Source organism: Chlamydotis macqueenii, chromosome 1 (assembly GCF_036417535.1).
Source record: "Chlamydotis macqueenii isolate bChlMac1 chromosome 1, bChlMac1.mat, whole genome shotgun sequence".
In the NCBI taxonomy this organism is placed as follows: domain Eukaryota; kingdom Metazoa; phylum Chordata; class Aves; order Otidiformes; family Otididae; genus Chlamydotis; species Chlamydotis macqueenii.
This window is the reverse complement of record NC_141556.1, coordinates 112,332,340-112,346,890: the sequence shown is the minus strand read 5'-3', so window position 1 is coordinate 112,346,890 and position 14,551 is coordinate 112,332,340.

Genomic DNA, 14,551 nt, shown 5'->3' with positions numbered 1-14,551 from the left:
TATGTTAGTTATAATTTTGATGAAGAAGCAATGCAGAAGTAAAAAATTAGTTGTCCTGGTAACTTCACAGATTAGTAAGATTACTGTCTTCTAATGGTTTCCTGATGAAGTTAACTCTTGCCATACAAAAATAATAGCAAAGTCAAAATGAACACCATTGAAGCAATAAAGATTTTTAATGAATGACACTATCAGGAGTCTCCACTTATTTTTGTACTCTTGTGGTAGCAATGTAGATAGTTCTTTTGGAGATATTCTATTCATATTGACCACTAATTTTGACAAATACATTAAACACTTGATCAAATGAAGACTAGTATGTACTGGGAATACACAGTTAACTTTTATGTATTTTCTAGTAGTTGTCATCTTATGTTAACACCTAAGTAAATTTAGGGAACGTGATACACAGCATTAGCATTTGCATGAAGAATGGAAAATTTTGGTTTCGTAGTTGTTAGGTATATATAGAGCTGAGGTTCCTCTCCTCAGTTGATTGCTATGGTACAACTTGTTCTATAAAGCTTTTTAGAGCTAATTCCTGAATATTTGCTCCATAGATAGAGATAACTATAGCAGTTGCACCTTTTTCTCATGAGCAATGTTTGTGTTAATTTATTTGTGATTGTCTACAAAGCAACAGTATTTGGCATATTGTATCCTATAGAACTGGGGAAGGATAACTTCAGGCTGAGGGGTAGTTTGTCTGAGAAACTGGGAACAAAAAGCTTAAATGCTTTAATGAGCAGTCCTAAAAATAAAATTAGTGGATTATAGGGAGAGAGGCAGAGAGCATAGGCTCCTGGGGTTTTTTGTATCTTAGGGAGGGGAAAAGACTGCCACCATAAGGTCTATCTTTTTAACTTTCAACGGAAAATGTCAAGCTAAAGTTAGATAATAAGCATAAATGCTAAGTGATAACTATTTGTTTCTGATTGTGGTATTCCTGAGTAGGCGTCAAATCCATTGGGATTTGCTGTACAATGATAGTTGGTATGTACCATAACCAAGAGAATCAGGGTAAATCTGTAGTGATTCATGACAGTCTACAGAAGAGGATCTTTGGAAGAGTGTTTGCGAGACACAGAGATAATTCACAGAGATAACATTGGAAAGATAACATTAGTGGTTTATTCACATGCAACACTTGCATTTTATATTTCTGATACTACTGGGTTATAAACTAGGAACCTTGTGGTTTATTTTCTTGGATGCATAATTTGACTTTTATAAATTAATTTGTTTGAAAAAAATAGACATTGAAGTGCTCATTCAAACAGTGCATTCATGAAATTACTGGGCCTCATTCATCATGGTTCTTACTATGAGTTATAGCTGATACTTCATGTCAAGCTTTTCTCTTCTACTGCTGTGACCTAAATAGCTTGCTGCAATTTCAGATTGCCTTTTTCAAGGCTATTGTAGTTGTATCTCTGTGCCCCTATAGACCACACTTCTATTTCCTCCCTTCTCTACTGATTGACCTTCACATAATGTAGTTCAATAGAGATTAGAATTTGCCTGGGGACTTTATTTTGCTATTACTCAGTTTCTTTATAAAAGAGCTCCATTTTGTTGGGGAGATTAAGTCCCTTACCACTGATTTCTATCTCAGTTCACTTCCTGTTCTAGACCTTGCAGGCTATTTTAGTGACATGTCAGATTCAAATGACCTCTTGCATTACTATTTACAGGTATGGCCTCGTTCAAGTTTTGGACGATGACTGTAATCTAGTACAAACCCTTACTATGCAAATGAAATGAGCTGGCAATGGTACATGTCTTCAATATTACAGGAATTTTATTCCTAAACATAATCACAAATCTTTCATGGTCCCCATTGAAGGCAATATCATGTTTTTCCTGTTTTTCCTTTTTTTTTTTCTTTTTTGAGACAGTTAGCTAGATGGTAAACTGCTTGTCTCAGTCATTCCTCTGTCTTCTTGATTGTCTAGGGGTTGTTCTGAGTTAAGACTATACTTTTTCTCTGGAGATTTTCACCTACAGTTTGTAAGTCTGACACAGCCTTTCTATGTTTCACTATCCTGTGATAGTTCTGTCACAGTGAGAGTATTATTGTTTTGTCTTGTTCATTGTGACTTGTAGCATTGCTGGTCTTAATTTTGATTTTGATTGTTTGTTCTACTTTTGAGGACATGACTTATCTTTAGGGGAGGGAATTATGCTATGTAGAAATTGATTATGGTTCATTTGGATTTTCTATTTTATTGCTTTGGAGGGAGTACTTGCTGTTTTGAGCAGGATGGCAGCAAAAGCTAAATCTGTATATTGAGTACTGCGGAAATTTGGCTGCTTATTTATTTGCAGTAAACACTGATAATGTTTTTAAGCACAGAATTATGATGCTGTTTGCCAGCCTTACATATGCAGCACAATTCTCATTGTTCAATAGGACTTTGTACTTTATACTTTGCTTTTTTTTTCTTTCACTGCTGCTATACTTGGAAGAAGAGATCACTGATGATTTCTGAGTCAGACTTTCTCATCTATACAGACTGAAAACCAAGAATGTAATAGCACTGTAGGGTACAAAGTTTTAGAAAAAGTCTTGAAAAATTTGTTTGTGATAATTTCAGAAATTCAAAACATATTCCCAAGTTTATCAAGAAACATTTGCTGAGTTCTAATTTTTGTGCTTTTTTTTTTTAAACAGCCAGCCATGATTAAAAAAAAATATCCTGTTTTTTTAACAGCAGTTATCCTCATAAAAAGGGCTATAATTGAAACTCATTTTCTCTTCAATCCTATTACATATTTTCTCTGCAATGCTATTACATATATGTATGGCTGTGATGGAGTTAACTTCCTTCATAGCAGCTCGTATGGTGCTGTGTTTTGGATTTGTCACCAAAACAGTGTTGATTACACACCAGTGTTCTGACTATTGCTGAACACTCTTTGTGCAGCATCAAGGGCTTCTCTGTTACTCATTCTGCCCCACTCCCAGGGAGTCGGCTGTGAGGATAAGAGGCTATGAGGGGAGATAACCTGGACAACTGACCCAAAGTGACCAAAGGAATATTCCATGCCATACAGCATCGTGTTCAGCAATACAAATTGATGAGGTAGGCTGATCAGGGAGGTAGCCATTGCTCAGAGACTGGCTGGGCATCAGTCTACTTGTGGGAGATGGTGAGAGATTGCCTTTGCATTGTGTGCCCCTTGCTGCCCCCCAGCCCTTCCTCTTATATAAAAGACTCTTTATCTCAACCAACCAGTTTTCTCAATTTTCCTTTTCCTATTTTCTCTCTGTCCTGTCCCACGGGAGGGGGAAGTAAGTGAGCAGCTCTGTTGTGTTTAGCAACTGCGTGGTGCTTAGCTGCTGGCTGGGGTCAACCTGTCATACTAACCAATGCTATTCCTTTTCCAATTATCCAGCCTAACTGAATGAGTTTTGGAACAAATAGCAGATGGAAAAAAATAAAGAAAATAAGAGAAATAAGATTTAACTGGAGTGTAAGAAGCATGCAGTCCTCATGAAGTTCCTCAAAGCAGTGCTGAATTATCCCCTGTCTTGACTTTCTTTTGCCCATTGCTTGTTTTAAAGATCAAAACGGTTTGACATCAGTTAGGGTTTACTCTTGAGAAAATATTGTCTTACAAGAACCTGTTACTTCTGAAATACCATTGATAGATAAAGAAAAATTTTAGTGTCCTAAAAAATGAAAATGAAGGAAGAATTGTAGATCTAGTGATTTTTAAAAATCTGATTCATTTTTTTGCTGATGAATAGATATATATTTTTCATCATTAAATATTTTTCCTTATATGTCCAGAATAATAACATTTGTGTCTTTTATTTTTGTGGTACAATTCTGAAATATTTTTAATGCATAGTAGCAACATTAACATGATAGAGATACAAGGCTCTGAACAACCTGATTAAGTTGAAGATGTCCCTTCTCCTTGCAGAGGGCTTGGACTAGATGACCTTTAAAGGTCCCTTCCAACCCTAACTCTTCTACAATTCTGTCATTCTAAATAAAACCATTTTATGTTTATTAAGACATGCATATGCAATAATTAATAAAATGGAAAATATTTACCTCCTAAGCCTATGTTCAAGCACTTACAACTAACCTTTTCAAAAGCATTGGCATGGACTGTCCTAGCTACAAGTACAAAGTAATTCCTGCTCACTTATCACTTCCCTTTTGCCTGGAAATTACTTACATAATTTATGTAAAACTGAGGAAAAAGACTTTCAGTTCTTTTCTAGCAGTGTTTGATTATTTACAGAAGTTTCATTACACTACTGATCAGACACAACTTATCACTAATTGAGATGGACCTTAATTATGCTGGGACCTGAGTGATTTATGAACATAGATTATCCTGGATAAAATATCCACTGAAACATTGATAGAATGGAAGAATAGAGAAAGGTTCATCATAGCCAAAATAATTTCAATATATTATACAGTATCAGAGAAGGTTAAAGGAAGCTTCATACTATGTCCACAAGCAGTTAATTACTAATGCTGATGGCAGAAAGGAAGAGAGTCTATTTCTGACAACAACTGATCTAAAGCAGATATTTTTAATAGTTACAGTAAGAAGATAATACAGTTATATTATTCAATGCATGTATTTTTATTATAAAATTTGATTCCACGTGAAATGTGAAAAAATAGATTTTAAAATACAAAATTCAAAAAATATTAAAATAGAAGATTTTGCATGATCTCAGAATTATTGAAAGCTGAATCCTTCACAGGAGACCAGATCTAGAATGAGAGAATCTACACAGTGTCTTCTAGGAAATCCAGAATTAATCCCATGCAAAGCAACTGAAGTTAGGCAAATAATTCAATTTTGCCCTTCTCTGCTCTGCAACTTGCAATGTGATCTGGTTCTAGGAGTATGAGCAAGGGTATACAGCACAAAAGCACAGATACTGCGAGTCAAGTGTGCAAAAATTAACATGTGGCAGTCAATAAAACAGAAAATCTGACCAAGGCTCACTGTGTGTTGTGGCTGTTTGCTAACCCAGTGTTGTCACTTGAGATAAGTCTCTTCATGACAACCCGTGCTGTTCTACAGCAGAAGCATTTCATGTGGTATAACTAGCCTTCTTTCCTAGATGTTATGATGATTAATTGAACTACATATTCAGTGATGTTCAGAGGTGCCTTTTGCAGTTGTATACATTGTTGCTCTGGTTGGTTTCATCAGCAAAGACAGTAGGTTCTGCCTGTTTCTTCCTACTTCTTGAGAAAATACTGTAGAAATTATATAGATTTATGAAACATCTTCCATATAAGACAATTTATTTTTCAGCTGTGATTGTCTCATTGCATTTTTCTTCAGTCGGTATAAATTAAGCTGTGTAAATTCATCATTTTTTAAAAAAAGCTCATTTAAAGAGAACTCTTTTGCCCTTTACCTTCAGTGGGAAACGTCATCTGCTTCCCACCTTTGGGAAGCATTTTTCTTTCCCCGAATCAGTATTTTTCAACATATGCAGTAAGCTGTTATGGTTTCCTTTTTGTTGACATTAATCTGGTACTTTCAAAATACTTGTTTTTTCTTTGTTTTACCCCAAATTTTTCTTTACCTTCTTTATTTTTCTAGCATTTACACCCTTAAAATCAACTTTGTGTTGACCCAGTTTGTTGCCAAAATGCTCAAGATGGTTTCAAGACAGAAAACTGCAACAGACTGAGATAGCTGAAGTCTATGCTGATGTCTAAAGCTGATGAATTCCTTCAGAACAATGAATGCTGATGTCTCTGCTGAAACCTGAAAGGCATACAAGAAATTACTGCAGTTTTACTAACTGCTGATGATGCAGATTTACATTCCCCAAAGCAAATGAGAAATCTCACAATTATTTTGGTGCCAGCTTACTGTTTATTGAAAAAAATCAAGTAGTTGTGCTTAGTAGAATATGTATTCCTTAGCGCTTATACATCCTGCTTAGCAACCTTACAATCTGTATGTTAAAGAAGACCAGAACTTTCGGAATGTACTTTTGAATCTTTAGATTCCTGTTTTATCTTTTTCCCCAAGTTGACAATAAGTGATATATCTAGAGATTGATATGGCACTACAACTACTGCAGAACAGCAATGTCATTCTCTGGTATATTTTTTTTTCCAGAATTTTCATCTACAGAAGCAGTATCAGCAGGAAACATTTTTCTTCTACCACAGCATGAGCAGAAATTGTGTGCCACCTATTGTGCATCACAATTTCTTCTTAATACAGAATATTTGTTGGGTGTTTTTCAAATGCCTGTCATAACTTCTAAATGGTTGATTAAATTTCCTAGATGCTATTTTTTTTTTCTTTTTTGAACTAATCCTTGCGTATTGCCTTACTGGCTTTACTTCATGTGTGTATAAACATACAGAAAACAGTTTGTGATTCATGTAAGAGTTTTTGTGTAAATACATTCATATGTACATACACATGCAAACATAGGCTATATAGTAACACTAAGTCAATGGCAAAACATGGAAAAGAGATATGTAGAGATGTACTTGTTTAGGTGTGTGTGTATGCATATTTATGCCTACATACAAATATCCTGCGTATGCAAGGGAAAATAGACCTTCCATGGCACAACTTGAAGTAAAATATTAGAGGAGAGCACTTCATAAAATGGAGTCCTACCTGTACGACTGATACATTCAAAGTGAACGGAAAGATGGAAGCAGCAAATGGACAATATTATCTGCAATATTTAGAAAACAAACACAGCAATTCTGTGACCACAACAGCATGTAAAAGTAAATGAAATAAGATAGATGAAATGTGAGCAGGAGTGCAGCAGTTCCAATTTTGTTAATTAGTCTGTATTCATGCTTCAGTGATGCCGCAATTATGCTACCTCATCCTTGCGTAGGCCTATTGTGCAAATGCCGTCGTTATGCTCCTAGCAGCATATAAAACAGTGCATCATATGAGCCACCTACAGAGATGTCATTACAATTGTGTCAACTCAAGAGTATGTTTCTTAAAATTTATAATTATTTGTCTTCACTGGGAAACAATTTGTGAACCTATTACTAGTCTTTTTGAAGTTAACTTGGCAATTTCTTTTATGTTATATTAAACACCTGCCACTAAAGTTTAGGTAATTGTGTACACCTAGTTCTAATGTTTTAAAATGAGAATCAAGGTCTATTTCTACTTTTTTGGTAATTGTATAGGTTTCAGGATTTTTTTTTCTAATTTCCAACAAATTATACTAGATATTTAGAAATACTAGAAGGACAAGGAAGTATTACTTAATCTGTGGCATTAAATTTGACAAATGAAGGGATTCTTCATTGTAATTTTTTTTTTTTTTACTACAGCAAGTCTTATGTATTTCAGTGGCAAAAGATTACATCCTAAAATGCTGAGGGAAAAATCACCAAAATCACCTTTTCCCAAGAAATGTTGTATATTTAAAGATTGCATTTCAAATACAGGGGTATTTAACTCTGAATGAAACATTTGGCTGAGATACTCTCTCATGGAGACTGAATCTAAAATGTCTAGATGAAAATTAGTTTCTTCAGTTTGAATTACTGAGGTAGATCTGCCAGTTAATAGGCAGGGCAGTTTTAGAAATGCTTTATTTACCTATGTGCTCTTTTGTTAGCAAGTTATTTCTACAAAATAGAAATTAACAGAATTATCATGGTAGTCACAGTCTACGTCTCTCATTTTATCAAGGAATACACTGTATTTCAAATTTCTTTCAAACATCAATGCTTTTCTTGGCAGGAATAGGCAATATTTCAGTTAAAAAAGCAGAATAACATTTATTTCTGTTTTTGCACAAGCTCTCAACAGCTTCACAGCTGGTATCAAGGAAGGAGCTTCCTTGGCACTCAGAATATTCATTCTATCTCAAAGATGGCTGAGGCTGGATGGAAGATGTCCCTGCCCATGGCAGGGGGGTTGGAACTAGATGGTCTTTAAGATCTCTTCCAACCATTCTACCATTCTATGATTCTGTGAAATCATACAGTCTCATCTAATTTTGCTGGATATGGTTAGAAAGTACTAGCTCTTAGATCTTTACTAACATGACCTTCCCTAATGTCTATATTTACTATACTAGAGACACAGATTTCCTTTGTGGAGATTTAGGGTGGGGAAAAAAAAAAGAAAAGGGGAGGGGAAGGCAAACTATTTTTACTTGCGCGTTAAAGAGTTTTTGTTCCACCGATGTGGAGTCTGGAAATAGGAGCAGAGTAACATGAGGTTTCAGGAAGTACTAGTCACACAAGTCTAGTGTGTCTAGAATAAAAGCAAATCTCCTGTGCAATTAAAGGCAACCGTAGGTGGAATGAGTGTGTATGCATATTTGATTAAGTCAAAAAGTATACCTATATATTTATGTGTATCTTAAATTATGTCGTTAGGTATTAATGGATCTATCCAGCAAGATGTCTTTGGTCAGTTTATTCTTGTGCAAGATCTCTTATCTGTTCCCTCAGATTCTCTGAAGAAACTCTATTGTCAGTCATTCTTTACATATGGGTTCTGGATTCTTTCAGTACTATGTGTATTCATATAGTTAAAAACCATGGCATACACATGATTATTTACTACTGATTTGGAAAAAAAAAAGGTTTTATTTTCTCATTGCTTGCATAGTCAAGTATATGAATATGGGTTTTTTTTCTGTTAAAATAAAAAATACTAAAATATGCTGTTTACTGGAATGCTGCTATGTCTTTATTTCATGAAGAAAAAAGGTAATGAGACATTTGTGGAAAAGTATCTAGACATGCAGTCTACCACAAGATGTCTTTAAATCAACTGTGTCTTTCTAAAGAAGAAATTCTAGCACCTCCAGATATGTGTGCTTGGTATGCAAATCAAATTATCAAAATGTTTTGTTACAAATTATAAATCTATTAATTTTTACAGATACAGATATATGTTTCTACTGAGTTATGTCATTACATTTTGCTTAGAATTTCAGAGGTAAAAATTAAAAACTAATCACTAAGAGCAAATATTAGACAGGGATCAATACTGTAATTCTAGTGCTATCCTTAAAAAGTATCCATCACAAATTTCAGTGCTGGTTCCAGACAAAGAGATTACAGATTAAAATTGATTCTATAATGACTGGAAAATATCATATATTTCTACTGTCTATCCCAGATTTGCTTTAACTAGTATGCTAAGGCTAGTTAAAGACCCTCTGTTACTGCCCACTGCTATAGTGAAAAAAAGTACAGGACACATAATTTTTGCTTTCCTAAATAAGTTTGTAGCCAAGACAGTGAAAAGAAAAAAAAACCTCAGGAAAAAAACTCAATCTCTTCACAGATTGATAAGTTCTTCTTTTTCAATACTGCTCTATTCATTATGGATCAATATTGACCTAAATTTAAGTTCTCAACTCCATCACGTTGTGCAGCAATAGTCTCTTCTGACAGTCAATATAAATCTAACTGTCTCTACCACTGGCAAGTATCTTCATTCAAGAAGTTATGACAAGACAGATGATCATCTAGTTGGACATAACTTGATTCAGCATAAAACACTGGCTCCTTGCTTTTCAACCTTTCACACCACCAGCAGGAATCCATCCAGAGATTGGACTAGCCCTCCCAGTTCTAGCTGTAAGAAAAATGCTGGATCAGGATACAGTAGGGAGTATGAAGATGAAGAGGTAAGCAGTTCCCGAGATGGGCATGAGTGGAGTCACAGTTTATGAAGATGGGGGATTAGGCCCTAGGGTTGGAGATCCTTGCAGGAAATCGATGCAGCAGGGACAAATGAATAGCTATGATGGGGACCTTCATCTGCGGGATATCTCCAGGTGGATGGTGGTGGAGAAGGTGAGGTAGCACACATGCCTTTACTTGAAAATTCCCTGATGCAGCACTGGGACTATGATCATGCTAATACTATTATTATTACCAATAAATGAGAACGCTTATTTAGGAGTTCAGGTGCAGTTCCAAAGGCAAAAGTTTACAATGGATATGAAGGAATAAGCCAAAGGACAGAAAGCAATTTCAACTTAGATCTTTTTCTTGAAGATGAAGACAGTATAAATATCTATCAAGAAATTTTAATGATTTTGTCAAATAATGATAATGCTTTATATTTTCAAAGTACAAGAGAATTTTTTATGTCATTAAGAAATTGTACAGACAAATAACTGATAATCACCTTTACTTATTAAATAGGTCAGTATAGTTAAGAATGAAAATGACATTTCTAATAAAATAAATTATAGGCAGTTGAAGGATATTGTGGTGATCAAGATGTTTAATTGATGTTAATGCTAATCAAACGGAAAGACAATGTAAATGACAATCGATATTGATAACACAAAGGAAAACTAATTGAATTTCTGCTATTACAGCTTTCCTACCTTGAGACAACCTTGAGCAAAGAAATATAAAAAATGTATCTATTTCATTGAAAATAGATTCTGGAGGGAAAAAAATATATGTTCTAGGTGTCTTTGACATTAAGTTAAAAACACAAAGAAGAAATTATTCAAAATATTCAACTTCAGCTTAGTAGCTATGTGCAAGCCACCCTTTCTTCAACAGAACATCTTCTTAAAATGTATTTTTACTGTATGACAACCATGAAGAAATAATCCCTTATTTTGTTGGGTAGGGGAAAAAAAATCAGCATTCGAAGATATGTTTTGGAAAGATTTGATAAAGCTTCTTTTACAATCTTTTTGAATAAGGGCCTTAGTGGAACACATATGAGAGACATCAATTCTTGAGACAGTATCTAGAGTATATGTTTATGTACAGCAGTCTGTACACAATTTCTTTTTGAGGCAACAAAGGTTGTAATTTAGTTGTAACAGAACTGATCTAAAGACAGCTTCTAGCATTGAGTTCTCTCACTGTACACATTTTCTAATATATATTTGAAACTTGCTCTTCAATTCATTCAGTCAGTCAAAATTGGAAGCTTTATTTGTTTCTAGTTTCATCCAGAAAAAGGGAATCCTGGTTTTGAATTAGTTTACCGGATATTTACCACATTCTTCCAGTTTGTCCTTTGAGTTATTATTTCTGTGTAGCTGATAAAGCCCTAGATTTGTCGTCAACTAAAACATTAAACAGTAATTTTGTATATCATTCAAATATTTGCTTTACAAACCCCAAAACCTTAAAATTCTTCCATTTTAATATTTATCACCACTTATTAACTTCAGCCTAAATTCTCTTTTTACTGTAAAAACTCAACTGAAATTAATTAATTGAAAAACGGTAGGAAGGAAGATATTTCATAGAGTTTAATTTGAATTCCTGTAAGTTAATTAAGGGCATTGATTAAATTTCAGGCTTGAGCAAAATTCATATCAATAGGCTTGAATACATTCATGTGAAAGTGGATTCATGGAAGTAAGAGATGTGGAACTGAGCACTGTTACTGTAAGGCCTGAAGGTTTCATATTAATTAACTTTCTAAGAGGGTGCATATAGGAAAAAAAAAAAGTGACAAAATATTTTTGATAAATGTAATAATACTGAAGTCCTAAGGTAAAAATAATAAATTGTTGTTCATAAATCACATTAGAAGTATTCAGAATTCTGGGGAAGGGAGTAGAACAAGGAAGTTATTTATACTGCCCTAATTACTCCAGGTCGTTCGAAATATGTGGTAAGCTCTTCCTAAAGTCTAATGAAGGAAGCTTTGTGCTTAATTTTTCACATAATCATCATATTATTATGTCATGTACTAGTAACATGTCCTGTCAGTGCAATGTTATATAGTTGTTATATAATTATATAAATTTTACCACTGTGCTTACAACTGAAATCAGTATTTTCCAGGGTTAAATTTATTCTTATACATTTGTTAAATAAAACCTGTTCCATATAAAGTCAATGCATTTGAAAATATTTCTATTCCCGCTTTAAATTATCTTATCATGTTCTTCTAAGAAATAGTCTATCACTTCTTTTTCAAATGCTGGAGTGTATTTCTCTACCTTCTGCTCACCTATAAATGTTTTCTTCTTTTGGATTTTTTTTCTGTAATTTTGTGAAAATCTGAAATAATTTGTCTTAGATTGTGACATGGTTTGATAAACACCAACCTGATATATGACACTAATGCAACTTAACATCATTACTCTATATTGCAATGTTTTTTTTTCTAAATTTCATCATAGTCTACTTGATACATTAGCTCCACTGAAATATTTTTTTTTTCTTGAAAAACATCCTCCCATTGTCCTGCATTTTCTCACATTAACAGCACAGTTATCTAATGTACATCAAAGCTGCTCCCCATGTGTTTTGCAAATAGTTAAAACGTAATATTGTAATCCTGGGTAAGTACTCCTTGAAAGAAAATAGAGATGCATCCAAGGGGAAGTTGTTCTTTTTTAACTTCTACTACTAGTAATGGAAATACATGCTAATTTTTTAATGAAGAATGATTGTCATGCAAAGGAACCTTTAAACTGCAGAAAATAACTTGTAAAACTTGATACAGCAGGTCTATTATCTGTACAATATATGTAACACCAAAAATTCTTCCATCATTTACTGTAAGATAGGTGCCACGTAACTGTGTATTTATAAAATTCAAGAGAAATAAAGTACTTTGAATGTACCTGTAATTTGATGTATTTTTCAAAATGATCTCTTTTTCTTCCTTAGTGACTGTTTCTTTATATTTATAATATTTTTCTAAACCAATATCTCTACCATAAGGTACAGGCAGGAAAACCCAAACTTTCTCCAAATCTTATAAGGGGATATATACATATAATTTACATAGAACATTATACAGAATGTACAGTAATCATATGTAAGAATCATTTACAACTATACTATATACACACAAACAGAATTATATATGCTTCTTTAAGGATCACTTCAGATATCTAACACAAATGTATATATTAGGCAATATTATAGCTGTGAGGGTACCAGCAGTCCTGTATTGCATTAAGTGGCCTCATCTGGGACCACCTTCTATCACCCTCCCAGAACACAGGAGCCCTGTTTCAGCTTTGGCCTCACAGACAGACCTGCCTCGCTCACTGGGGATGGGAAGGTGTATAAAAAGAAATCCAAGTGACTGAGACACTGCGGCCCTCACCCTCTGGCCTCCTGCCGGGCAGCCGTTTCAGCCTGTCTTGGCCCAGCCTGGCTGCAAGAAGTGGAGAGGAGATGAGACGTGAATGAGATGTAAAAAGATCCTGAGAGGCGTCTCCCAGCCTGTTGTGAAGAATTATTCTTGTGAGAGGAACGGCTCCAGACGCCAAGGTCAGTGAAGAAGGAGGGGGAGGAGTAATGCAGCTCCTGGCCAAGATTCCCCTACAGCCTGTGGTGATGACCGTGGTGGAGCAGGTTGTCCCCCTGCAGCCCATGGAGGTCCATGGAGGAGCAGAGATCCACCTGGAGCCCGTGAAGGACCCCACACCAGGGGAGGTGGATGCCTGAAGGAGGCTGTGGCCCATGGAGGGCCCACTGGGGCAGCCGTTCTGGAGGGACTGGACCCCGTGGAAGAAATTACCCATGCCGGGGCAGTTTCACAAGGGACTGTGGCATGTGCGTGGGACCCCACGCTGGAGCAGGGGAGGAACGTGAGGAGTTCTTTCCCCGATGACAAAGCAGCGGCATAAAGCAACACATGATGAACTGACTGCGACCCCCATTCCCTCTTCCCCCGCTGTGCCACTTGGGGGTGGAAAGTGATAGAGATAATGTTAAGCCCGAGAAGAAGGAGGGGTGGAAGGGAGGTTGTCTTGTTCTCTTTTTATTATTCTGCTTTGATTTTAGAAATAAATGAATAGTTTTCCCCAAGTGGAGTCTGTTTTGCCCATAATGGTAACTTTAAGGATTTTCTCCCTGTGCTTATCTCAAACCTCGAGCAGTTTTTCTTGTATCATCTCCCCCTATTCTTTTGGAGGGTGGGGGGTGTGAGAGAGAGACTGCATAGTCTGGCCCCGACTGAGGCTAAACTACAACAATATGGTTTTGAGTTTATATTTCCCCCCCACACCTTTGGACTGTTTAGGATTTGGAGAGGAGGCAAGGGGATGCAAAGGAGAATGAAAGAAGGTAGGACATATAGAAATTAATACTGTTCTCTGAGCCTTTCCTTATATGTCTTGTGCTCCCCTGAACTTGCTGCAAGTCTGTCTGTACTGTGGACCCCAAGGATGGAGACAATACTCCGGATGCAGTCACATAGGTTCTGAATACAGACAGGAAAAAAAAAAAATCAAACACATTTCTCAACCTGCTGCCTGTACTCTTGCTAATACATCCCGATATGTAGCTGGTCTTCTTCCTTATAAAAGCACACCACTGGTTTATGTTCAACTTCTTGTCCACCAAGACAAGGTCTATTTTTTGTACAGGTGCTTTCTATTGAGTTGATCTCAAGCCATACTTCTGCACAAGGTTAGTCTTTTCCAGATCCCAGACTGAATTTGCATTTGGTGAACATCGAAAGTTTTCTATTAACCTTAATCCCCATAACCTTAATCTCCATCCCGCTTAACAGTAGTTCTATCATTGAGCCCTGCCCTCCCCTCCAGATTGATATTGTCTGTAGACTTCCCAGAATTGAA